At 47.7% G+C, this 26,811-nt stretch overlaps 1 protein-coding gene across 2 annotated transcripts in view; it reads right to left on the bottom strand.

Annotated features, from left to right (window-relative positions):
- The window catches only part of PARM1 (prostate androgen-regulated mucin-like protein 1), a 110,349-nt gene that overhangs the window by 34,310 nt on the left and 49,228 nt on the right, over nt 1-26,811 (bottom strand). The window lies entirely within an intron of this gene.

Raw genomic sequence — 26,811 nt, 5'->3', positions numbered from 1 at the left:
TTAATGTAAAAATACACAAACGCCACTTTCAAATGACATTTAAATAAGTCAGAGAATTGATGACATTGGAGTTGGTTCTGAAAGGGTAAGAATGTACAAGATGCCACTTAAGATATATGATGTTCAGGGTGACACTTGTGTTTTTATTTCCAGGGGAGCTATTAGCTGTACTATTTTAGCAGCTTTACCGGGATAAAGATGACAGGCTCCAGGAATTGGTTTTGTTGTTGAAGACACCCATTTCTTGTTTAATTCTTACCAATATACTTTTATAATGCCTATCACACCTGCTTCCAAAAAGGATTGGAGGTGGTCATTCATTTCCCATTGCTATCTGCTGAGTATTTACTTACTTTACGGTTCAGAAATTTCTACTCCTAGCCAACTGACAATGTATGCAATCGTGTGGCAGTGTTGGTCATCTTCACCCGAGCAAGGCATAAAGCCTCTGCTTGGCTGTTTGAATGCACATCCCACACTGCCCTGCTCAGGATGGGTCTTTTGTTTAGCATGAAGATGGCCAAGGCTGAGGTGTCTTGACCCTCCTAGAGAATGCAGGCTTAGTGTACTTGGGCTGTTATACGTAAACACCACGGACCGGGTGACTTAAACAATAGAAATTTGTTTCTCATACTTCTGAAGGCTGGAAAACCTAAGATCAAGGTGTTGGCAGATTTGGTTTCTGCCGAGGGCCTCTTCCTGGCTTGCAGATGGTCACCTTTTAGCTGTGGCTTCCTGTGGCCTTTCCTTGCCCGACACACAAGTGAAGATGGACAGTAAGCTCAACAGTGTCTCATCTTCTAAGGGCGCCAATCCTATCATGAGGGCCCCACCCTCACGGCCGCATCCCACCCTAATTACTTCCTGAGGCCCCACCCCCAAATGCTGTCACCTTGGGCTCTGGGGTGTCAACATTCAGAATCCCGAGATAGTCTGAGAAAACATGGTTTCTGCTTTCTCATACATAGGACGTGTGTGTCTACAGGAATGCCAAACTGAATAAGTCAAGCACGTAAGATTGTACACTGTCTCAGGATTTCCAGGAAATTTTAGGGCTAGAGAGAGCTTAGGTGATAGGTGAGTACAACCCCTCATGTGTTAAGTGCGGGTACAGACACAGAGAGGGGTGGTGATGCAAGTGGCCTCATACATCTAAGAGGAAGAACTGGACAGCGCAGCCTTGAGGGGACTGTGCAGGAACAGAGTCATGCAGAGTCCCACCCTCTCGTCCCCACTGACGTGCAGTGCCCCAGCCCTGAAAAAGCTGGTAGGATTTTAGCAATCACCATTACAGAGAAAGCGGTGGTGGGGAGGGCTGTGTGAGACTGGGCAGCTGGATAAGCTTAAAAAAATGTAGTGTCTCTATCTGTACACCTTCCCATCAGAAGAAGAACCACTTTCCTTTGAAAAAAAGAATTCTTTCTAATATTCCCTCGAGAAACTAGAATGAAGAAACTGAATCCATTAATTTCTCAGTTAGAGGTGAATGAGCGTTTTTCCCGAGCACAGTGATGTTGCCACACAGCATGCCCTGCCTATGCAGGGAAGGGAATCTCTTCCCTGCCCCCACGTGTGAGGTCTACAGGCACCATCACCACCTTAGCCTGGAGTCTACACATGGCGGTCCTTCCCGAGGTTTGGTTGGGTTCAGGCTTTTACATTGCAAGAATAGTTGACAGATGGCTGCTCTGAAAAGCAGCAGATTCTTAGTTGTATAAAAAGTTGTTTGTTTCCGTGTGTATTGTCTTTTATGGGGACAGGATCACAGTCATGTGGCTCTTTCCCTAGGGATGTGGGCTGACGGCCGGGCCGGTGCTGAGCTCTCCCAGTGCTGAGAGGTGCTGCGAGGCATTGTGGGGTACGGCCTGCCCTCTGCGCCTCCTGACCCGACTGGGATGCACGGGTCAACAAGGGCCCTGAGCTCTGTCCCCTTTCCCTGGGTTCCATGAGCAGCAACCCGGGCCCTGGGCAGAGTCCCAGGCCGCCTGGTGACTGTACCACTCCCTGTTCCTCTTTCCCTTCCTTGCTCTCAGCTTGTCAAGCACCTGAGAAAACACATGACAAAGCTTTGGCAGATTTGGTGAAACTTGGCCAAAATGCAGTCAAGGCCTCTCCTGCTGCTGCCAGGTCAGCCGGGAGCGTTGCCTGTGGTCGCTCAGGAGCCCACGGCTGCTGGAGGCTGCATGCCCCAGAATTGCTGTCAGTGCCTTGGCCACCACAGTGAGTGGAAGGTGAATGGGACCTTTCAGTGTGTGTGTTAGTGAGAGTGCTGAGCACTTCAAATGCCTCATCTCACTTAATTGTAATATAACCTCTACAGGGAGGGCACCACGGTTACTTTGGTTTCATAGATGGTGAGATAGGAGCTCAGAAAAACACAGTAATTTCCCTAAGGTCACACAGCTAGTACACAGTACAGCAGAAGCTTGAACCACCCCCTTTCAACCTCTCCATGGAATTAAACTGGTGAGTCCAAGGAGAATTTTGAAGTCTGGGCACCATGTTTGTAGTCAATCACCAGTTTGCTTCCTCTCCCCGAACACATTCTCTAGTGTGGGCCACTAATGTGACCTTCAAACATTATCTGACTTAGAAACCCTTCCCCTTTCTTCATTCTGATCACGGGTTCCCTGACATCCTAGGGATAAATCCCGATCTCTGTGGCCCAATGCCTGACATCTTTTGTGGTGTTCCCAGTTCACCCCTCGGGAGCCCCGTGGTCTTGTCAATCTGAATCACCGTGAGTTCCGAAATATCCCCTACTGGACCTGCTTTCCTTCCTGCCCCGAATCTTTTCTCTGTAACTCCCCTCTCAATTCTGGAAACCAGTAACCCACCGTCCCCTATGAAATACTCTTCAACTTGAAGGAGGTTGTCTCCTGTGTGAGGCCACAGCACTGACTGCAGACTCCAACCTAAAGCCACTGTGCTTCGAGCCTGGCACAGAGAAAGTGCTCAATAAATATTCATCAAGGAAAAACGTGAATTTTCTCTTCTTTGGAAAGTAGGAATGTTCTCTGGCTCACATGCCAGGTGGTGACAGAAGAATGGCATCCTCCCTTTGTTTTGTCCGTAAGTTCCATGACAATGACCAGTTCACTGGAGCTCTGGACGGCCTCCAAGCCGACTTTGGTTAGTGCTGCTTGTTGCTTCTTACTTTGCTGCCTTGACTCGTGACACAGACCAGAGTCCCCAGTCCTTGAATGCTGACGGCCCAGCAGGCGGCCCAAACACAGGTCAGTCTTCACTTCCTCACACTGAATCTACTGAACTTCAGAAGCGGTTAAGAGAGAGAATCTTACAATTATACCTATGTATTTTTTAATATCAAAGCTGGGTTTTAGTGTTCTTTAGATTGAGTGAACCACCATTTGGGACTCTCACACCTATGATAGTTCCCCATGTTCTGTTTGGCTGGGGCTGCTCAGGGCACCCAGTGCCCCAGCAGGCTCTTCTGACACCTGCAAAGCTGAGTGTGGTCCAGCCATGTGATATTTGAAAGTTATCATATGTCCGGACAGAATGCGTGCGCTCTAATGTCATCAAACTGTGTCTACGAAGATATGGGTTTGAAATAGAAAAGCCGTATTTTCTCTTGAGAATTCTGTTTATGAACATGAGATATAATTCAGTCCAAAAAAGAGAACAGAGCTTCTGTTTCCCTCTGCCAAGTCGGAACTTGCAGGGCTGGCATATGACTCAGTTTCTCCATCTATAAAATCAGTGATGATGTCACCAGGCTCCCTGCAGGTGCCGGGAGTGCTAATGAGAGGGTGACATTTGTGGAGAAGGCTGTCCTTCCTGGGGGGTGGGGAGGCACAGTTTATTCTTTTCTCTTTTTCCCAGAAACAACATCTGTCTTTGGCAGTCAAATGCCTCAACCCCCAACTCACTGCCTTTAGTTTGGGAGGGACCCTCCCCCGAGGAGGAGGCTGTGCTGAGAGCAAGGGTGCCAACAGATGCCCGAGTTGAAGGTCCCATACTGGGCTTTCCTAGGATGGGGCAGTGGAGAGAAAGAGGCCGGGGCAGGAGGGCGGGCGGCTTCTCTTCAAGCCTTTTGTGGCTGGAGGCAGATGTGGGCACAGGCAGGGGGAAGGGAGGAGAGGGCCCGAGGCATTGTGCAGTTCCAGGGGACCTTCGGAACAATGAGGTCAGGCTCTCTGGTACTTCCCCTTTATAGGCCCCCCCAACATCTGTGGGGTCCAGGGTAAGAGTACATGCTAAGGTCCACACAGAGGAGGTCAAAATACAGAACTTAGAAATGAAGAGATGCCCGTGGTCCATCTTGCACTCGGTCCGGGGTCCTGCAGCCCACTCCAGGGGGTCCCTCTGGTGACTCCCAGGCTGTGGGACCAGGGATCCCACTGGCCACAGCTGGGTGGAGGGTCGCTGGAGCCCGGCTGGAGACTGAGCTGGACGTGTTTCCCAGGTGACTTTTGTGGGAAAGGACGTGTATCCCAATTTCCCTCCCCCATGCCTCACGTTTCTGGCAGGATTTTCAGGCATTTCTAAGCAGAGGGACAGGAAGAACACAGGAAGTACTTTGGGTGATTTGCAGGTGACCAGCTCGGAACAAGCACAGTTGTTCCGGGTCTGGGCCTCCGGAGTTGCTGCTTTGATGTCTTCCTCTCTACGCTCATGCGGTGCCTGCTGGCTACACCTTCTAGCCCAGGGGCCCAGTTTAGCTCCTGTGTTCCTCTTCCGTCTGCTCAGTTACTGAAATTAAAAAAACATTCTCAAAGAATTGGAAGAAAAAGTCTTTGTGATTGGATGCTGCAGAAATGCAGGGGTCTCTTGCCTGGTCATGGGGTGGCATACCCTGCCCCTGACCCGCTATGGCCCCAAATCACAATCAAGTCATTTCTCACACCTGTGGTTCCGGGAAGTAGTCAGAACTTAACAAAGCCCATGTGATTGGCATGTTTCGAATCTTGACCTTTTCCTTCAGAGCATCTTTTCCAGGCTTGGAACTGCTCTTGATAGAAGCTGCTCGGTGCAGGGACACCACAGCCTTGGCAGCCGACGTGCACCTGCCCACTTCTTCTGCTTCGTCTCCCACTCGTCCATGATGCCTGGACCCACAGACAGCCGGGCTGTCTCAGTGGTCTGCTCCATGGCACGCTGCCTTTGGGAGGACAGTTCCTAGGGGCTCCACAGGCAGAGGCACGCTGGCGTCCTTCCTGGTGAATTAGCAGGCAGTGTGATTAATTACAGGGTTAGCCCCACAAAATGTGACCAGACTTTGTATCACTGTTGGCTTCACCACTGAAGTCCACCCCTGACTGTCCCTGGGGCAGGCAGGAGGGCAGGACAGCTCCACGAAGGGGAAAATGACTCAGAAGATGTTTCCTCTGAGGGGGTGAGGCCCCGGGCTCTCTGAGGAAGGCGAGGGCCTGTGACTCCACGGACCCTCTTTGTCGTCTCACCACCATTTTTTTGTAAGGGTTTCTACCAAAGATGCCAACATGAATGGGTCTGCCTCACAGTTTTTTTGTTTTTGTTTACTTTAAAAGTTGAAATACAACTTAAATGCAGTAAAATGTACCCATCTTAAGCGTACAGCTCAGGTTCTTTCTGCCTGTGTTACCACCACTCAGATCAAGGCACAGAAACTTGCCAGCACCCAGGACATTCCCTCTTCCTCTCACAAAATAATTTTTCAAAGGTAGCTTTTACTCTGACTTTGATCACTATGGATTTGTTTTGCCTGTATTTGAACCTCACACATGTGAAATCACACAGCGTGTACTGTTTTGTGAGGCTGGCCTGTGCTGCTGGTGGATCACCAGGCTACCATTTTTCACTGATGGACTGTTTCCAATTGTGTGAGTGCACCCCAATCTATTGACTGTTTCCAACTGTGTGCCCCAATCTATTGACTGTTTCCGACTGTGTGAGTGTGCCCAAGCTATTGACTGTTTCCAACTGTGTGCATGCGCCCCAATCTATTTTCCTGTCTAATAATAGTACATGTTTGGGCTGTTTTTGGTCCAGGGTTATTACAAACAAAGCTGCTTATTTCTTCGTAATACTCTTCTATTGCTTATTATAGCCCAGATTCTGGGTTCTGTACAAGTATTAAGTCATTTGATTTATACAATACACCCATAGTGAGGATTAGTGATATTTCCATTTTACAAGAGAGTGAACTGAGACACAAAGAGGTTATTTGACACCCCAAGATGCGCAACTGGAAAGTAGTACAGCTTGGATTTGGACTCTAGATAGAATCTGTCTCCAGCCCCTGCCCTCTTAACCACCCTGGTCCAGAGCTGCCTGGAATGGTTAAAACTATAAGCCAAACCACCTTCACCTATGGGACCTTGGACATGTTCCTTAATCATTCTGTTTCCTTATCTGCAAACTGGAGGTAACAACAGTATCTCCATTCAAAGGGTCACGATTAAATAAATAATCCCCATGAGGCAGATACAGGTGCTCGGCTAATCTAACAGCCATTTCCAATCTCCTTCCTGCCGGCCTCCCTACGGAGGCTGTAAAAGTTAAAGGCTCCCTCCTTAGCCTCTTTGGCAGTGTAGGGATGTGTAAGGGCCCAAATCCTGTGCAGTGAAATTGATGGGACATAGGCTAAGAGACGTCTAGAAAGGTGTTTGCCTCCTGATAAAAGCACTATACAAGAAAGTGGCTCTCTTGGGGACTTCTCTTTCCTCGTCCTTCCTGCCCTGAATGCAGCTGTGATGTCTGGTGCAGTGGCAGCCAGCTCGTGAAGCCAGAGAAGAAGGTCTGAGGATGATGACGGTGAGGGAGAGCAAAGGCCTCTCTTTTTGATGATTCTGCTCCTCTACTCAACCAGGCCTGGGACGCCGATCTCCAGACTTCCCGTTAAAAGGACAGCATACAGTTTGTGGATTACAGTGTGGTTGGTCATATTCGAAAGAGCTTATCACGATGCCTGACACACATGAAGAGCTCAGAAAACATGAGGCTGTTAGGTTGATCTCTGTTTAACTGGAACCTGGGCCCATGGGCCCTCACCTCTTTAATCTGTTACTGATTCTCAAAGGTATTTTTAGGCCCTGGAAAGGAGACAGTTACTCCCGCTGGTCAGCTGTGAGCTTGGGGATGGAGGGCTTCCCACATCCCTCACAGAGCAAGGGGAACTGGACCCCTCAGTGTCTGGAGGTCTGAGCTGGGCTGATGCCTGTGTAAAGCCAAGCTGCCTCAGACACCCACAGAACACATCAGAAGGGTGGAAAAAAAGACAAAAGTCCAGTACATGGGATTTGTATTTTTCCACCTTATTAAAGCATTCAGGACTTCTGGGGCAGTTTCTCTGTGACATGTGTTAGGCTGAGTGGTCCAATCGGCTGGAGAAGCAGAGGAATCTGTTCAAGGACAGTTGGGGCCTTTTCCCAGCCAGTTGCACTCAGTGACAGGAAGGGCAAGCCTGACCGCACCTACCCTGAAGGCGCCCTGCTCAGTGACAGGAGGGGCGAGCCGGATCGCACCCAGCAGAAGGGCGCCCTGCTCTTGTTTTTAAATTTTATGTAATGCTTAGGTGACTTTGTCTGTGTGGGTCCAGCTCAACAGCTACATATGGAAAGCTGCTGTGACCAGGGCCCCCAGCAGCTAAGCGAGATGGAAGAGGGCCTGGCGGAGGTGCGTAATGTCATGTCCGTAGTAGCCTCTCCCTGACTGCTGCAGTGAAGCTCTGTTTCTCTCACGGATGTTAACACGTAACATCTCCTGCCCCTGACCCCTCAGGACAAAAGCCCCTAACACGGGAACATCATGCTTCCTCTTCTGCCTTTTCTGCAGCACGTGATGTGTTTTGCCAAGTGCGCTGGGAAGAAGGGATTGTAAGCAGTTATGTAACAGCCGATGTAAGGGGCTCCATCACCATGACTCCTGCCCTTCAGCTCTGAATGCTGTCTCCTAAACTACAGGCTTTAAAAGCCACAGAGTCAAGATATAGTTCCTAGAATTTGAAGGTTACTGTCCTTTCCAGACATTTAAATGGAAATGAAGTTTGTTGCTCACTTGGGTGTTCAGGCTAGAGGTACCGAGGCCGAATTGGGAATTCTGACACCTCTTCCTGCCTGGGACGGGCCTCCAGGTTCTGTGGATAACCCGCGTCTCCTCCGTGAGGCCCAGTTCCTCTAATTCAGTGATTTTTCAACTGGTGGGCCACGGCACACTGGTGTGCCGTGAAAGGATCTTAGGGGTGCCATGAAAAATTTTAAAGATCATTAATTAAATTATTTTTGAAAGAGTTCAAAGCGTAGTAAGTATATCCTTTTTTTTACTTTTTTTTTTTGATTGACATAATTTAAGTGTGCCGTGGAAGTTCAACTATAGGTTCAAGTGTGCCATGAGATAAAAAACATTGACAAACACTGCCGTTGTTAACCCTCCTTCCCATCAGGGACACCTGATGACGTACTTGGCATCTCTGAGGAGAGGTTCATTTTCAGAACTAAGATCCGGTGGAGGGTGGCGATGGAGCCACACAGCCCAGCAGGACCCAGTGCATCACAGAGGCTCTGGGAGACGCTGTGGGTATCATTTTCTCATGGACTGTCCTGATGTGTCATCAAAGATAGGTGATAATGCTAGGGGAGCCACAAGCTGTATCCTTCCCTCCCTGAATAGAGAAGGGGGCTGGAGACTGGGAGCCAAACACGGGCATTCGCAGTGACACATGCGTGCCTGCAGCTCACGCAAAGATACAAACAGCATAAAGCGAAGAAGGTGAGACAAATATTATTTCCAGTTCAGGTGTTACTATGGTAACCTATTAATTTTGTAGAATTGACTCTTTCTGCAAAAATGTTCCTTCTAATGAACAAAATCAGTTGAAATCAATATGAGGGACCATGCTTGAGGTAAGAGATGTTATGGGTTATGAATTTTAATTAAATGCTTTAAATGACAAGGGCAGCTGGCTTTTTAAAGCAAGTCCATGGCAAATTCTCATTGAATGTGATTAATTACCTCCTAATTTGTCTCTTGTGTAACACGCTTTTAGGTTTTTAATTTTCCTAAAAATCCACACTCTCAAGGCTTTGTTACCTGACACATTCACTGCTTCAGAAAGAGGCAGCTGGCTCTCCTGACAGAGTTTGCGTCTCTGCTGAAAGTAACAAAAATCACCACTTGGACACACACAGCCACACAAACAGAATCTCTGGTGCTTCATTTGTTCACCAGCCTCCGACTCCCCTGTGCATTGCCCCCTCAGCAGCTCCGCTGTGCCTGAAAAAAGCACGTGCAGGGCGGAGCAGGGAGGCACCCCCGGCACTGGGGCTGGAGTGCGGCAGGCTCTGACGGCAAGCTCAGGGGCTATGGAAATGCCCCTCTGCAGCCTGTGCTGACAGATGCTGGTAAACATGTCAGTCTGGAAGGACAGAACCTGGCACCAGGAGCTAATCTGGGCGAACGGCGGAAACTGCGTAAAAAATAGACTGTTGATAATGCAGCCCAAAGAATAATGCTGCTTTTTGGTGTGCTGGTTTAGAATCAGTATAAATCAGCAACGTAATCATATGAGTGATAAAACACAACTCTAGTTCAGAAAAGAAGGAGGGAAGAGGAGGGCAGGGGAGGGTGGAGGCCGGGAAGAGAGAGGGGTTTGGGGGAACCTCACCTAGTGTGCTCAATGCAATGGTACATTTCAAATCCAGTAAGAGTGGAGTATACACGTCTGACCACAACAGTAAGTGAGTGAGGTGATGGTGACGTCAATCAGTTTGATGCAGGCATTCCACACTGTACGTCACATCAGCACACTGTACCCCATAAACGTACACAGTTATGATGTAATAAAAAAGTAATAAAAATTTAAATGCACATATGAAAACAACAACAACAACAACAAAGTACCCGTGCCCATTTTAAAGCGTATAAACCAATTCTTGTGAAGGAGGAAGCCGTTCCTACACACATGATGCTGTGAAGGGAAGTACTTTGTTTGCAGTGGAGTGAAGTATTACCCACACGCACGCCCTTCTGAGATCCACAGAGTAAGAGAAGTTTTCCTGCCCAGCCTAACACAAATCCCTCCTATAGATAATCAGTGAAAATGGGTGGGTCATGCTTCCCGCCACAGGGTAGATGCTCACCTGTCCCTTGGCGGGGGTCTGCCTGACCATACCATAGTAACACACCTTCTGTCTCACTCAGAGGCTGCTTTTAAGGTGACAGATTCTCATCTCTCCCTAAAAGCTCATACAACTCTTAGCTCCCTTCAGGCCTCCTCACAACACTTTGGCTTGGTATGGCTATGGGGCTGTAATTGTATTCACGAGTTTTCATCCAAAAAAATCTACCTTTTACTAAATCCTCATCAAACAATGTTGTATAGAAAAGCCAGATTGTTCTGAGAACGCTTCCGGATCCTGACCTCCCATTCTGAAGGGATTCTCCGTTCTTCCTGGCTCAGCCAGGAGCAACTCCTGACTTACCAAGACTTAGCCTAGGTGGACCGAAGTCCCTGTCCCTTAGATCGTGGGCAGAGCCTGCAGTCCACTTGCTGTCCTGGTACGGTTCCTGCATAGGTAAGGTTCATCTCTGGCCAGCTCTGTGCTGTGTTGAGGTCAACAGTTTTCTGGAGAAGCTCACTAATCCCTATTTATACTGTGGCTGCAAAACCCTCCTGTAGGCAGCTGTAACTGCAGGTTGTACAGATGAAGGTGTCCGTGAAATTGCTACCTAACTGGTGAAAGTCACCCCCTGAAGGGTCTCCTGCCACTGCTCCCAGGCCCTATGTGCTGGGTGTGCCACAGATTTCCAGCACGTCCTAAACTCATCTTCTCTGCCCCCACGATGTTCTCCCTGTGGTCCCTGTTTTCATCAGTGAAGCTCAGGAGTCCTCTCTGACACCTGCTCTCTTCTCACCACCCCTGGTTCCTCCAGCTGCAGCAGCTTTGCATGTGTGAGGCTCCCACGTGCTGCGGGTCCCGCCCTCCCCGCGTCTCCCGTGTCCATCTCCTCCTCTGCATTCCCATGATGACTCCTTTGCTGGGAAGCCGCACCCCTGAGGCGTCCACGATGACACACAAACATGACCGCAGGGCATGGCGAATCCCTCTGGGACATAACGGGACAGATATTTGGTCTTTATCCCATTTCCTGACATACAGCTTCTAAAACCCTGGGGATCTTGGAGTGGTGCGACTGGCTTTGTCCACTGATGAGATGACCTGGGGTGTGGCTAGGCAGCAGGTAGCCACCTGCTGGTGGGGGTGGGGGCTGCTCGCTGAATGACCAAGGCAGGACTGTAGGTTGGGACTTCAGCCTCGCTGCCCAACCTCTAGAGAGGGGAGTGGCTGAAGGTCCAGCTGATCACCCATGGCCAGTGATGTACTCAATATACATATGTATTTAATGAAGCCTTCACAAAGACTCAAAAGGAAGAGGGTTTGGGGAGCTTCCAGGTAGCTGGACGTTCCTGGAGGGTGGCTGTCCAGAGAGGGTATGCCAGCTCTGTGCCCCTGCCAATACCCAGCCCTGTCCATCCTGCAGCTGGCTGTCCACCCGTATCCTCTGTGATATACTTAGCCATAAATTGGAGAGAGTATTTCCCTGAGTCCTATAGGACGTGAGGAGGGGGGCGCGGGACCCCTGATTTGTAGTGGTGGGTCAGAAGCATGGGTTGTGGTCTATTTCTTGTGAGGACCATCTGAAGTGGGGGCAGCCTTGTGGGACTAGCCCTTAACCTGTGAGGGCTAAGCCGCCTCCAGGTAGACAGTGTTGAAATCGAACTGAATTAGAGAAAACCAGCCGCTGCCCACTGGAGAATCTGCTGGAGAAAAGGATTATTCAGTTGCTGGTGGGGGAAGTCCCTACATGTGCTGGTGACCAGAGGTGCTGTTACCGGAAGTGGTGAGAGGGTCAGAGGAAACACCCAGCTCTACCTGATTTACCCTCAGTCCTGTCAAAGAGGACCTACGTTCAGGGCTCCAGGAGTTTCACCAGCTCCTCGGTCCAAAAAACTAACTCCAAACCGACCCCGCCCCATGGAAGGGCCTGTCCCCAGTGCGTCTGGCTCCTGCTCCCTGTAACCTTGGCCCTGAGCCTTGCCCACACCTGTGGTCTCCAGCCAACTCACCTTTGATCTCTTGGAATTCTCTCAGGCCCACTGTTGCCTGTTCACATCAATACATCTTAACTTTAAAGTGTCGCACACATGCCAATCCCTCATGTCACTTTCTTAAATTTCTAACCAAAGTAACAGCCCATGCTTGTGCTTACAGCAGTGCCACATGTGGAGACGTAAGGGGGTCCTTGTGGCGAACGACTCTTTCTCCTTTGTACTTTCCTAACGCAGTGTGCTTGCCCCGAGGTCCTTTTCTCATCCTGCCTCGCTGCTCCCATCAGTTGATTCACTCAGGGAGAACCAGCTGAGCACCCGCCATGTGCGTGGTTCCACCCCACCGAGGTATGGCCTCGAGGCCACCTACCCCATCTCTCTCATCTCTCCCACCAAGGCGTAGTGTACCCACTGTATACACACGGCCCTCTCCCCACACCTGAGTGAATGTGCCCACTGTATACACAGGGCCCTCTCCCCCACAACGGTGTACATGTGCCCACTCATATGTGGTCATCTCTCCTACAGAGTGGGGTACAGCTGTGTACATGTGACCGCGTATACACGGCCATCTCTCCTAAGGAGGTCCCCATGGGAACAGACCACACAGGGCCCCACCAGGGCCTCTCATGACATAGTAAAAGCTGAATGAACAGAAATGCATTTTTTTCTGAATTAATAAACTAACGTGATCAAACAAGATTCAGAAGGATACTGATGATCTGTTTATGTCTGGAATAATTGAAAAGAGCACAGAGATCATCTGATCCCCCAGAGGAAGGGACGTGGACTTTCCTCTTTATACTTGACTTTAACCCTTTCAGCGCAGAATAGAATTCTGTCTTTATAGGTCAGTCATAAGAAAATGCCACAAATAACACGGTCTGTGAAGTTTAGCATGATAGGTGATCGAGCAGACAGAGTGACAAACTTTAAAATGTCACCATTTCATCTCTTGACCTTGATGTAACTGTCTTACTGACACCTCAAATATTTTAATTGTTAATATACAAAATGAATATTCAGTATAACTACTATTTCCAACTTGAAAGGAACCTTATAAATGACTTTGCTTCTTGATTCTGTTAGACACCACTTAAAATAGAGTTTAATCTATATACGTCCTGCCTTCTGTAACTGTTGTTTATAGATAAACAGTAGAACATTCAACATCTCTCATGTATAACTATTAATATCTGTAATGAACTCAAATATAGATATATTCTGAAAATGCCAGGCCTCTTCTCATGCTCCCAACTAACAAGGGAAGGGCCTCTGTGCTCATTCCCGAGCCCTGTGACCCTTCCTCAACCACAGCTGATTGGACTAGGAGTAGACAGCTTACCCACGCTGGACCAGTCAGATTCCTTTCTCTGGGAAATCTTGTTTGGGACGGAGACACTGTGCCGGAATTAATGCTTGCACTGGGAAGACACCCTCCATGCACATAAGGAAGGGGGATGCCAACCTGCAGCTGGAAGAGAATGTGAGGCCCCGATACAACTGGGCACCCAGGGTCCTGTCTCATCTAATTCTCCTGGAACTCAGTCAGCTCAGGAGCTTACAGTCACGGACACCGAGGCGATGAGAGAGTGAGGGAAGGGGCCACAGCAGAGATGTGACACTGGCCGTCCGACTGCAGGGCCAGCTTTTTAGCCCTGATGTGAGGCTGCTCTGGACACGCATGCAGGTTGAGGGTCTCTGATCCCGGAGAACAGAGCTGGGGGCTTCCTGAGTGAGCATTTGCCCGTCTTGCCTGAGACTTCTCTGGGCTTTCTGTCTGTGGATATTATAAGTTTTTCTCCTTTGCTTAAACAGCTCAGGGGTTTCCGTTACCCACACCCACTAAGTCCCGTGCAAGGGCCCTGCCCCTTCCCGTCCACCCCGGAGTCAGGTGTGCGTGCTCGCCCCCGGGGTTCCAGCGGCTCCGCTCCTGTCTGCGTCGGTCTCTCACACATGGACGCACGTGCCCTGCTTGTCTCTGCTGCCCGGACCCAGTCAGCTACTTGTGTGAGGAAACGTAGAGAACGGCGCAGGCTTTGAGGAAGAGTCCCAGACTGCCTGGAGTTGATGGGCTTCGTTAACTCCGGAGGAAACGCTGTCAGCTACTGCTGGTAATATCTGCAGCTAATGCTTTTAGTGTAATTAGGCAGTTCAAACAGTAGCTGTTTGATAATTAAATCTGTGTTTTGTTTTTCATACTGGAAAAAAAATTTTTTTTTTCCAAACAGCCCAGAAAGGTAAAATCCAGCCAAATCTATTCTTTACCAGGTAGGTTTTTGGCAGGCTTTTGCGAGCCTCTAAACATATATAAATCTTTTTTTTTTTGGTTTTTGGCCGGGGGTGGGTTTGAACCCACCACCTCCAGCATATGGGACTGGCGCCCTACTCCTTGAGCCACAGGCGCCGCCCTGAACATACATAAATCTTAAAATGGGTTATTATGCATCACAGGCCCTATGCGTTGTCAAAACGCCATCTCTCAGCATTATCCATATTGAAAAAAGAAAGCAAAGTGATGAATTGTTTTCTCGGGTCTAGCCCATGTGGTTCTTGGCTTCCTGCTGGATGGGATGAGGCAGCTGCGTAGCAAGCTCTGTGTTAGACAGACCAGGGTTAAATACCACTCACCATCTATGAGCTATATAACCTTGGGCTAGTTACTTTTAACCCTGGGTAACATGCTTTTGACCTTGGGCAAGTTGCTTTTGACGTTAAGCAAGTTACTTTGTCACTTTCCTTTCTCTGAGCCTCAGTCTCTTGGATTGTGAAATGGGATAAGCAGAGGGCCACACAGAAGTTCAGTGAGGTTAGGACAGACAGCCCCTGGTGGGGACAGCGTCTGCCCAGGCGTCTGCCCCACCTTGGCTGAGTGTGCTAAACAGGGGACCCAACCTTACTGTGATGCTGAGCGATGTTTGTAAACATAGCCAACTAAGTAGGTTGTGGGGACACTGAGGGACTCCCATATGACTACTAACCCCCCAGGGGAAAGAACTCGGCTTGTCACTGTTTGCTATAAAAGGTGCCGAGCCCTTGGCCCCAGATCCCCCAGCGGCAGCATAAAATGCCTGCACAGCTACCCCCTGGGCCCCCAGTTGCCGGGAGTTAGTGGCAGAGGAACCAGCTCTGCCGGCGACATCCTTGCAGTCTGCTGTGCTGTAATGGAAGCTGCTGGCTGTGCCGCACCGAGCCTCCCTGTCCAGCTACAGAACCTGAGGGTTGGTGGCAGCCACCATCCCGCTTGCTGACTCTTGTCGTTGGTCCTTTTTGTAGTCTTATCACTCTTAGCCATTCTCTGTGACAATTTTTTTTTTTTTTTAACATGAAGAACCAGATAGTAAGTATTTTAAGCTTTTTTTTTTTTTTGGCCGGGGCTGGGTTTGAACCCGCCACCACCGGCATATGGGACCGGCGCCCTACTCCTTGAGCCACAGGTGCCGCCTGTATTTTAAGCTTTGGGGTCAACATATAGTCTGTATTGCTCAGTCTTCCTTGTGTATTTTTTTTTCTTTAACAGCCTTTCAAAAGTATAAGTATCTTTTTAAACTCACAGGTTGAACAAAAATAAGCTAAGGGTTGGATTTGACCCTAACTCTCATGAGGCTGGGTTCTTCCCTCCTATCTATGGATAACACTCGAAACAGTGAGTGTTACAGTAATGAAAATTCAGAAGTCACCAGCTCCTCTTGCACTTAATGGTTTTGTTGTTGTTGTCACTCTCTAAGGAAACCCTGTTGGTGCTCCAGATGTTCCCAGATAATGGAGAACTTCCCAGGACCCACCACACGCACTGACTGAGTCTTCCCCACTCCCATAGGTGAGTTCTGTTTCTCTGAAAAACAGGATAATTCTTTATGTCAGGTTTCCCAACAAGGTGCCAAGATTAGGTAACAGGTGTGCATGGGGGACATCGCAGTGCTCAGCCTCAGGGCAGGGGTTACCCCGACTGTTCACGCACTGCTCAGCCTCAGGGCAGGGGTTATCCCGACTGTTCACGCACTGCTCAGCCTCAGGGCAGGGGTTACCCCAACTGTTCACGCACTGCTCAGCCTCAGGGCAGGGGTCATCCCGACTGTTCACTCTGTGTGCTGTGCTGGTGTTCTCCTTGATATGCGTGTCAGGGCGTGTGAAAGGCAGTTAAATCCTGCTCAGATTGTTAAGTTACTGCCTAGGAAGGCGCAGCTTTCGCATATAGCACCAGGGGGGTTTTGATGCTCAGACCACTATTTTCAAAGAGAATCTATGGCTGGTGTGGAGCTCAGAGGGGACGCATGGTTCCCTTCACTGATCCCATGATTGCGGTGAAGCTCCACTCATAGAACGGGACAGTCCCACAGGTCACACTAATGGGTTAACTCCTAATGTCCCAAACAGCCTCTGTGGAGAAATATGACCAAGAACAGCCCAGGATGGCTCACGCCTGTAATCCCAGCACTCTGGGAGGCTGAGGTGGTAGGAGGTGCAGCCCAAGAGCTTGAGGTTGCTGTGAGCTAGGCTGAGGCCACGACACTCTACAAGGGTGACAGATTGAGACTGTCTCTGAATGAATGAATGAATAACTAAAGCGCATCCCAGGAAACATCAGAGACATGAAGAATGGACACAAGGAAAGGCTTTGAGGGACTGTAGAACTGGAAGGTGACGGAGCGAGGGGGGAAGGGAGCCAGAGGGAGTCAATGAGTCAGAGTCCACAGTGTCCAGGCCCTGGTTTCTAGGTAACAAGGGCAAACTCTCCAGGCTCAAAGTGAGGAAAAGAAGCCAGCGAAGGTGGTGGAATAAAGAAGCTCAGATGGGTGGGGGAGGAGGAGCTTCAGGATGGCCGCGGGCGCACACACGGCAGCAGACAGCGGAGGCGGAGATGAGGCCAGCCGTGGGACTGTCCGGGATGGGACAACAAGCTGCCACTGAAGTCTAAAGGCTGGTGGCGCTGCCCACTGTACCAGAGTCCCATGACCTGGCCGCACCACTGAAGTTCTGTGACAAGAAGCCTGAGTCATCAGAGATGCAGAAACGCTGCGTACTCTGTCTTTTGTCCTGACTCAGAAAAGTTTACCTTGAAAAGATTGCCTACAAAATATAGCTAAGAATTAAGATTTCAGAAATTTCCAGCCTGAAAGGAGACAGGTTTTAATTTTCTGAAAAACCCTATTATCACACTCAGTGACTAGAGCTGCTGTCATCTTCTGTGTCTGCCCTGAGCTCTACAGGGCTCTCCTGGCCTGGGAGGGTGAGTTGGGGGAAGCTTCTAGAAGGTTAACCTCTGGAGACCTTCCTGCTGTTGTGTCAGTCACTTCCTCTGATTTCCCTCCAACTCAGTATGAGAGTCTGAGATGTCATTGTAGGTACGTTATAGGGTGGTATCTGGGCCCTGGAACAATTCTTTCCTTGTCGTGGTGTTGGTGGTGAGGTGAGGCAGGGGATCGGCCCCTTTACCCCAGTGTTATCGGGAGGATAGGAGAAGACGTAGGCGCCTGAGTGTGCGTCACAGGGTCAGCGAGCCATCCTCTGAATAGCAAGCTGATTGACTCAGAGGCAATAATGATTTTCTATATAGAAAGAATTAGATCTAAACTATACATGTCTTGGAATAATGGCAACTTAATTCAGGCATATTAGTGAGGAAATTGCTTTAGAGTTTTTTCTTGGAAAGTTTTACAGAGCTCTTTAGAAAATGTTCCTAAAGGGAGCTGCTTCTGAACGTTACCCTGGAAATACAGGGCCATTGCCTCTGGAGTGAGCTCACTGTCACTGATGGTGGCCTTGGAAATACAGGACCATTGTCTCTGGAGTGAGCTCACGTTCACTGACGGTGGCCCTGGAAATACAGAGCCATTGCCTCTGGAGTAAGCTCATATTCACTGATGATGGCCCTGGAAATACAGGACCATTGCCTCTGGAGTGAGCTCATGTTCACTGACGGTGACCCTGGAAATACAGGGCCATTGCCTCTGGAGTAAGCTCATGTTCACTGATGGTGACCCTGGAAATACAGGGCCATTGCCTCTGGAGTGAGCTCACGGTCACTGATGGGGGCTGCCCTTCAAACCCCAATCCCACGACTCAGAGGCTCCATTTAAGAAATATACTCCAGAGCTAAGGGTGAACAGTGGTGATCTTTGGGTGGTAGGATGAGGAAATTTTTATTAAAAATATATTTGTTTGCACAAATTTTCTAATTCTCTATAATACCTACATGTTGCAACTATAATAATGCAAACCTAATTTAAAAAAAAAGAAAATTATACCCAGCCATTGTGAAGGTTGATTATATGATTATACAGAGGCAACTACTAATTTACTTGTCTCTCTGAAACACATTCATCTAATTAATACAACAAATGTAGTCTAAGGTAACTCAGTATAACTGTTCTCTGGTATGTCGATTCCAGTAAAATTTCTGGGAAATGTCAAAATCTAGTAAAGAAAAATTCAGAGAGAACACAAACACACACACAAAAGAGAGGCTATTACTTCCTTTGTATTCACAGCCATGGGTAGGTCTTTGAACTGCCCCAAACTCACAAATTCAATCAAGGAAATTGAGATCACTGAACTACTTCAGGGAGGAGCTTCCTATCCCATATTTTAATTTCATTTTGTTTTCCTAAAAAAAAAACAAAAAAACAAAAAAAACCTTGATTTAATATGACTAGAAATGCCAAACTCTCATTAACTACAGTCTGGTTGTGTCTAATTAGAGCTCATTTCACTCTAAAGCTGAGCTAAAGATGCTTTCTTAAAAAACATACATCAGAATATAATGCATCTAACAGGAGCTGCAATCTTTCAAAAATCAGATACCATGGTCTGCCTGTTCTAGCTATGCAGACTGCACTGACATTCAAAGTTTAGGTGAAAGGGGAAATGAGCAAATTGTCTCAGACATAAAACAATAGCATCAGCTTTCAGGGCATGGAGGTGCTGGACGAAGTCTCAGTGACATGGTAGGGTGAGGTGGCAGGGCAGCTTCAGGGTCTAAGGCTGCCTGCATGACTCACCCCGACTGCCACAACAAAATGCCACAGACAGGGGCTTATACAGCAGAAATTGATTTTCCCGCATTGCTAGAGCCTGCAAGAGCAAGATCAGGGTGCTGCATGGGCAGCTTCTGGTGAAAGGCCTCTTCCTGGCTTGCCAAGGACTAACATGATGGAGACAGAATAAGGGCACTAATCCTATTATGGGGGTACCACCCTCATGACATCATCTAAACCTAATTTTCTTCTGAAGGCCCTGTCTCCAAATATAATCACATTGGCAACTGAGGGCTTCAGTATATGATTTTTTTGGTGTGTATGGAGGGGAGACACGGTTCAGTCCTCAGTGCTTCTCCTGAAAGTTATCCCCTTAGGTGGCCAAATTTGGGAAAAATCACGATAATATTTTCTTCCACACTTTTTCTATTCTATTAGAATAGAATGTGGAGGTATGTTGCAATCACCTTCACATTCTATGCTAAAAATCCCTAACAGAGAATGCAGAAATTCTGATGGGTAGTACCAAGAATCTAAGCCTTAAATGTTTCCATGCCTTCTGAGCAGAATGAATGAGCAGAATCATATCGGAAAAGACATGGAAGTCTAAACAACTGGGCAAGTCTTTTCTAGGATGCTATTCACAATTCCCAGCGTCCCATCCTTCCAGGGCATCTTTGCTATGTCATCGGGGAGCAGGGAATCGCTGACAGTTAATTACATGTGTCAATTTTATTGTGCTGTATGGTGCCCAGAGTAGACATTATTTTTGAGTGGTGTCTGTATTTCCAGATGTGATCAGCCTTTGCATTGGGGCTCAGCAAAGGAGGTTGCCCTCCCCCAAGTGGAGGGGGATCATCCAGTCAAGAAAACAAAAGGCAGAGGAAGGAGCAATCCACCCTCCCCATGCTGTCTCACTGCTGGAGATGGGACACCTCATCTTCCCTGGTTCTTAGACTGAATTACATCTGCACTGCCTTGGTTCTCAGGTTTACACACTCACACTGAATCACTCTGCACTTTCTGAGTTCCCAGCTTGCAGAAAAGCAGATGGTGGGACTTCTCAGCCTCCCGGATGACAAGTGCCAACTCTTCATAATGAATCTCTCTCTCTCGGCCCTCATCTCTCCATGCACGTGCATGTATACAAATATGTTACATATGTGTATGTGTGTATGTAACACATTTGATTCTCTAATCTTGACTGATTCAGGATTCCAGTGTTCTGAAATCAGAGGGTGGTAGCCTGGGAACGCCTCAGGAGCTTGTGTCAGACAGAGGAGCCAGTCAGAGTCTGCAGAGGGGGATAACGAGGGTTTCTATATCTGAAAAATGGGCATTCACTTTATGGCCATCTTGAGGCTGGTGCCACCACTACAGAGTCTCAGGGAGGATGTGAGGTTATCCAGATCTTTGGGGAAGGACTTTATATCCTATTTGTACTCCTTTCCAGGACTCATAGGCAGTTGAGGAAACCTGACCCTCCAATGGCCTCCAGGAGACAGAACACCCCCAGCTCTACCACTGGACTGTGATTTCATACCAGGGATGAGGAGTGGGAGAGTTCCTTGGTTGTTACAAGATGCCGAGATCTTTACAGGGGAAATAAAAGTATTTTTATAAACTTTTATATGCTGAGATCATTTATTCTTTTATTTATTATTTATTTAGATTATTTATTCTTTTAAACACCTTGAAATTCTACTCCTATTTATTAGAATTTTTTTTTCATTATTCATATATGTTGACACATATTCCCCAGCATTATCTAGGTGGCAGCCTTCATTTATTTTTCTACTTCAAGTTTTGTTACACACAATGCTTACCATTGTGAGGGCATCCAGAGTTTATACTTTGTTGACTGAAAAACAAAGACCAAAATAAAATTTCAAACCTACAAAAATATGAAGGCCCCGGAAAGCAGTGTGGGCCTGAGAAAAGGGGGTGCGTTTAAATACCTCCCATGGCGGAGGTGCAAGGTGCTTCTGTAGTTAGTCTGTTTAATCTTCTGAATGACACTGCAAAGCATGATTGTCTTATTATTTACAAATGAGGGAATGGAGGCTGAGAGAACTAAAGGTCCCCAAAGTGGAGGAGAAGGCCGGACCTTGCCTGTTACCCTCATAAAAGCCAAGACCAGGCTGTCTCTACCACACTGTGCCAGCTTGCAGATGTCCTCAAGCCTCCTGTCCCCAAACTGTAAATTTTCATTTCACTTCATTTTCTGAAAATACGGGTCACCAGCAAGATTACATCATCAAGACTTAAGATTTAAAATAAAATAATCCAAAGAATTTAGAGAGCCTCTTGCTGCTGGGCTCGGACTGAGCCTCTGTTAGTTTCCCAAGGTCTCTGCTGAGCAGGACAGAACAGTGCCGAGTACTACCCTGCGTATTACCAGAGGAATGTTCACAAGGGTGTTAAAATAAAAGATGAGTCTCCCAAATATAACTTTTGATTCCAAGAAGCTGTTTATAGCAGAATGTCAAATTTCACACAATACCACTGAAGAGCTGCACTAAATGACAGAATTTTGGGAGCATTCAGAGTCATCCGAAGATGTTTAAAAAGGCAGAGATTCCAGGAAGGCTTCAGCTTGGATCTGTGTTTCTTCCTGAAGTCATCTTATTGTTACAAAACATACAGATACCAACTTGATGCTGAACAGAGGGGTTCTGAGGAAACACACAGCAAGTTTCCAAAACCAAGTGAGTGAATCTGCTGGGAAGGGAAGTGCAGTCACAGGCATTTAAATCCAGCGTTTGGAGTACTAGTCAGGGATCGCCTATGCAGGCCAACCTCTGACGGATGCGCCGCAGGCCTGGCCGCCAGGTGCAGCCTTCGCCCTGCTCCCTCTGTCTCCGCAGCTGTGTGGAGGTGAGGTGAGCGGCACTGCTCCAAAGCTCTTGGGACCTCAGTGTCCCCCTGTCCTAGTCAGAGACAGGGTGCTGTCCTTGCTCACACCCACATGCCTCCAGCCACACCAGTGACCTCAAAGAGCTATTGGTGAATAAAAAAGTATCTGCGACACGAAATTCTTATGCTACAGCTATAAAAGATGTCCACTGGCCCTAGCTAGGGTGGGCACTGTCCAGGTGATTGGTGCTGCAGGAAGAATGTGTGTGTTTTTTAAGTTTTAATATGAGGGAACATACTTCAGGTTATATTGTTTGTAGGGTAAAGGAAAGAATATGTTCTAATTCCTTGGACTTCTCAGAAACCTTGAAGACTTTCTTTGGGGGAGATGAGCCAACAAAACTGAGAGAAGATTAGGATAATTTAATCCTAATCTGGGAGATTGAGACAAGCAGATTGCCTGAGGTTCAAGACCTGCCTGAGCAAGAGCCAGGTGTGTGGCGGGCACCTGTAGTCTCAGCTACTTGGGAGGCTGAGACAAGAGAATCAATTGCTTGCGCCCGAGAGTTTAAGGTTGCTGTGAGCTGTGACGCCACGGCACTTGACCCAGGGTGAGAGAGTGAGAGTCTGTCTAAATAAATGAATGATAAGGTGAACCCAGCTCCTCACTAGCCCTCCCGCAGGCAGTGTGAGGAGGGGCTGGAGTGCACACAGCAAGGCAGAACTCAGACCCTTGGAGAGGAAGGGGCGCTGAGACCTTGACCAGCTCACCCGCTTCATTTTCAGAGAAGCAGACTCAGCCCAGAAACTTGAGTGTGTTTCATCAGATCTAAAAAGTACCTGTTGTCAGACGTGCTGTTACTGTGTGCACCACTGAGACAGACACAAAACTATGGCGTGCCACTGACTGGGAGAGGCAGCTCAGTTTCAGAGATGGTAATAGTAAAAATAAAAGAAAAAAGGGAGAAAAAAGAATTTTCTTAGGAAAGAAGGTGTGGAGGGGAGAGAGTTAAGCAGCTGCCCCCAAATGCGCAGTTCTCAGTGGTCAGGGCCCTTTTTGTTCCCCACCGTATGCTGTGGCTTCATTTCACGGATGAGCAACCCCAAATCCAGAGGTGGAGTGACTTTGTCAGAGTCCCTGAGCATAAGGACCAGAGCCGGGGCTGCAATGGGGCTGCCACCCCCTTGTGCCGACTCTCTCTGGCTGCTGCTCTAAGGTATTAATCTCTGACTCTGGGAAACAGAACTAAATCAGTTTGCAGGACATTTGCCCTCTGACCAGGTTTGCTTAAGGCAACATACAGATTAAATTCCTGCCCTGCTCGCACGCGGCCGGAAGCAGCAAGGGCAGACACATGCAGGGGGTGGGGGTGGGGGACATGGTCTCTAGGTTTGCAACGTGCTCAGAGAATCTGTAAAGCAGGTTATCCCTGTGCCAGGAGACTGAACAAGCCATTTGTCTGTTAGATCTCGCATTCTCTTGACCCAGACTTACTGGAACGTGAGAGAAGGGTCAGGAGAATTCTATTTTCCCGTAGGCCTAATTCCTCCCTCTGTCAGGCAGCTGGGCACTGAGATTCCTATGTTGCTGCTTATAGGTGGAAGTTTGTCATATCTGTAACCAAGAGCCTGGTGGCTGACATGTGAACTCTCCAGCCTCCTGTGGTCCTGAATCCCATCAGATTTGAGGACACAAGAGCACAGCTCCTTCTGCAAGGCCTCCTCTGGCCGCCTGGCATCAAGCACAAATCAGGCCTGGAGAACAATCCGGGATGCCTCATCTGCTTGGTGCCACAGGAACCCCCAGCTACTGCGTACCTCCTGTCCACAGACTGTCACTCCTGAGGTCAGGTCAGGCAGGTGTGGCTGCTATTCCTTCCTTTAACTCAGAGTACAGGCAGACCCCAGGTTACAAATGAGATAGGTTTTGTAGGTTTGTTGTTAAGTCAAATGTGTATGTAAGCTGGAACAGGCATATTTATTTATCTATTACCAGTAATAGCCTCTGTTCATAAGTATGAGTTACACGTCAGTCGGATATTTATAACTTGGGGAGTGCCTGTACTCCAGCCTCTGCACTGGGACTGGGTTCCGTGGGCGTGGAGACACTGTCACTTCCTGTGAGCTGCCTTGGTTTTCTGAGTCTGCCAATGACTAGAAGGTCAGAGATTTTCAACCGGTGGGCCCTGGTGCACTGGTGTGCCACGAGAGGATCTTAGGTGTGCTGCGAAAACTTTTAAAGATCATTAGTTAAATTATTTTTGAAAGAAGTTCAAAGCAAAGTAAGCATATTCTTTTTTCTTACTCCTTTTTTGATCAACATAATTTAAGTGTGCCATGGAAGTTTAACTATAGGTTCAAATGTGCCATGAGATCAAAAAGGATGTCAAACACTGGCCTACACAATAACAGAAGCTTGTCTCCAGACTCTCCTGGTCCTGCCAGGCCGGGAGCTCAGCCCACAGGCGTCAAGATGAGAACACCCTGCACACTCAAGCTCTACAATGTCCAAACAGCGAAAATGAACCCGCAGCTCCCTGCCTCTTGATTGCTGCTGGCCGGCTGGGCTGGCAGCAGGGTGGCCAGGCATCTGGGTCTTTTACACAAAAGCGTGGCCTTTCCATCTTCCTGTTCTTTCCCTCTCCTGCCCAGGGAAGAAAGGAAACCCTCCCAGCGCCGTGCCTTCCGGCCAGGTGCCTGGGAAGACTGTTCTTCCTCTTGTGACACTAGCTGTTTTTGCAGCAAGGTGGGCACTTGAACTCTCAAGATGAAGTGTGAGACCTGTGCCCTCTCTGCCCGTGCGGCACCGTGTGAGTCTGGGAGACAAGACACATGTGCTGGCCCTGATAAGACCAGTGGCTGCTGCTTGTCTGCAACTCGGACGCTGGAACAAGAGCTCTTGCTGCTGTGCCCTACCCCTGGCCCTCAAGTCTCTTCTCACTTGCACCCCCAACATGGCCGCAGGAGGCTCTAGAAGGGACAGAGATAAGCAGAAGATACCAGCTGCCCTTCCCCACCCTCTCCCTCATCGTCCAGGGAAGCCCTGAGAACACACCACGCTCCACCTTCACAGTGGCCGCTGGTGAGGACAGACGGGCAGCCAGACATGGTTCTATCTACTTGTTTCCCATCCAGCCTGACTTGCTGTCCCTTGTTGCTCTTTGCTGAACACGAACCACTTTGGCAAACCACCCACAATCTGCTATTGTCTTTCAAAGCATGTGTTAAATATGGGAAATTGTCACTATTCTCAGGATGACTAGAAACCGAACATCCTACAATTTCACCCGTATTTCCAGGATTCAGTTTTGATACCTCCCCAAACTTAAGCTTGTTTTAATTCTGTCCAGAGAAGTCACATCATGTATTTCACCACCTTTGAGTAATGAGGAAGCAGAAGTGAATGATCAAAAGGAAAAGTTCTTTCTTTTGTTCTGAATGAATGGATAAAAATAAAAGAAAGAAAAGAAAGAGGGAGAGAGGGAAGGGATAGAAAAAAAAGAAAGAAAGGAAATGAATATTGGTAAAAGAAAGAAGCACAACAAACAGCAAAGCCCAAACTGCCCTTTCTCTGCAGTCAGCAATGTCGTGTCAGGGGGGTTGAAGCTGCTTTCACAGTTAATTACTATTTCTTTGATTTAAGTGCCAGGAATATTTTCCGTCCTCTTCTTTCTTCTGTCCACGTTGACAAATAATCAAGGTGTGACGTATAAAAATTTCAAATCTCATTTGAAGTTGTGATGCATAGACCTCAGGAGTGCTAACGTCTTATAGAATACAGTACCCATGTAAATAGAAAGGCTTAAAACCAAAATAAATCAACTTTCTTATTTCGTGACCTGTACAAACTTAATTATCTAGACCTGATGTTTTAGTAATCTGATTTTCAAATGATACAATGTTTTTTTCCTCTTAATTTTATCCTGGGACAAATGCTCTAATTTTATTTGTAGCAGTTGGGGGAAACTAAAGTTCAATGTCTAATTTTTCTGATATATTTAGAGCTTTTCTCCTTTGCTTTGCAGGAGACAAAATAGAGAAAACAGAAGTGGGATCAAATTATATAAATAAATTATAGTTGGCTTGTCCTTAAACATCACCAGCTGCCGAAAAGAAATGAACTCGCAGACATACATTCATTTTATTTTGAAAGCTGGTTAAAGGATGGCGTTAAAATTAAAGAGTTTTGCAAGAAGGAAAATGAAAGGGGGGTTGGGACCTAAAAACACTTGAGAAATAATGAAACACCTATATTTTCTTGTCAGTCTCTTCTACAAAAACAGAATTCTGTGTTTGCTGCTTTATCTGCTGTTCTGGGGAATATTAAAGCACTGGGGTATTGGCAGACAGTCTACCTGTTTGCCGCTTGTTAATAATGGTTACATTTTGCCCAATATTTTAGCCACTGTTTCACCTTCTCCATATATTAAAATATCCCAGAGGAAAAACCACAAGTTAAATAACAGCAGAACAAAAGGACCTTATAGGTAGACACGTGTTTGGTTGGGTTTTATGAGCTTCTTTCATGTCCTTTCAGAATTTATTTATGGAGTTGGGAGAGTCAGAATGTCTTAGTCTATGAAATTTTTTTTGGAAACTTTTTTTGGAACCCAAAAATAATAATAATAAAAAATCCAACTTTGAACTTAAGTTTTTACCGGCTCAGCCCACGTGCCAACATCAGCCCCTGTTGGCCTCTGCTTTGGTCCTGCCCATGACATGATCTCCCTCCCTCCAATGTGTCTTCAGAGCCAAAGCCAGGTAGAGAAATGGGGCTATTATGCAGAAAATTTTAGGTCAGGATACAGGCCAAAAAACAAAACTGGTTCTGTTTGAAATTGCCTGGCTGCCCTGATTCTGGCTCTTGGCTTTACATGCAGAGACGCTGACCTGGGACTCGGCCAAGTGACAGGCAGCCACGACGCT

The sequence above is a fragment of the Nycticebus coucang genome, chromosome 1, assembly GCF_027406575.1.
Source record: "Nycticebus coucang isolate mNycCou1 chromosome 1, mNycCou1.pri, whole genome shotgun sequence".
In the NCBI taxonomy this organism is placed as follows: Eukaryota; Metazoa; Chordata; class Mammalia; order Primates; family Lorisidae; genus Nycticebus; species Nycticebus coucang.
Note: the sequence above shows the minus strand (reverse complement) of the source record. Positions and strands in the feature narration are given on the sequence as shown.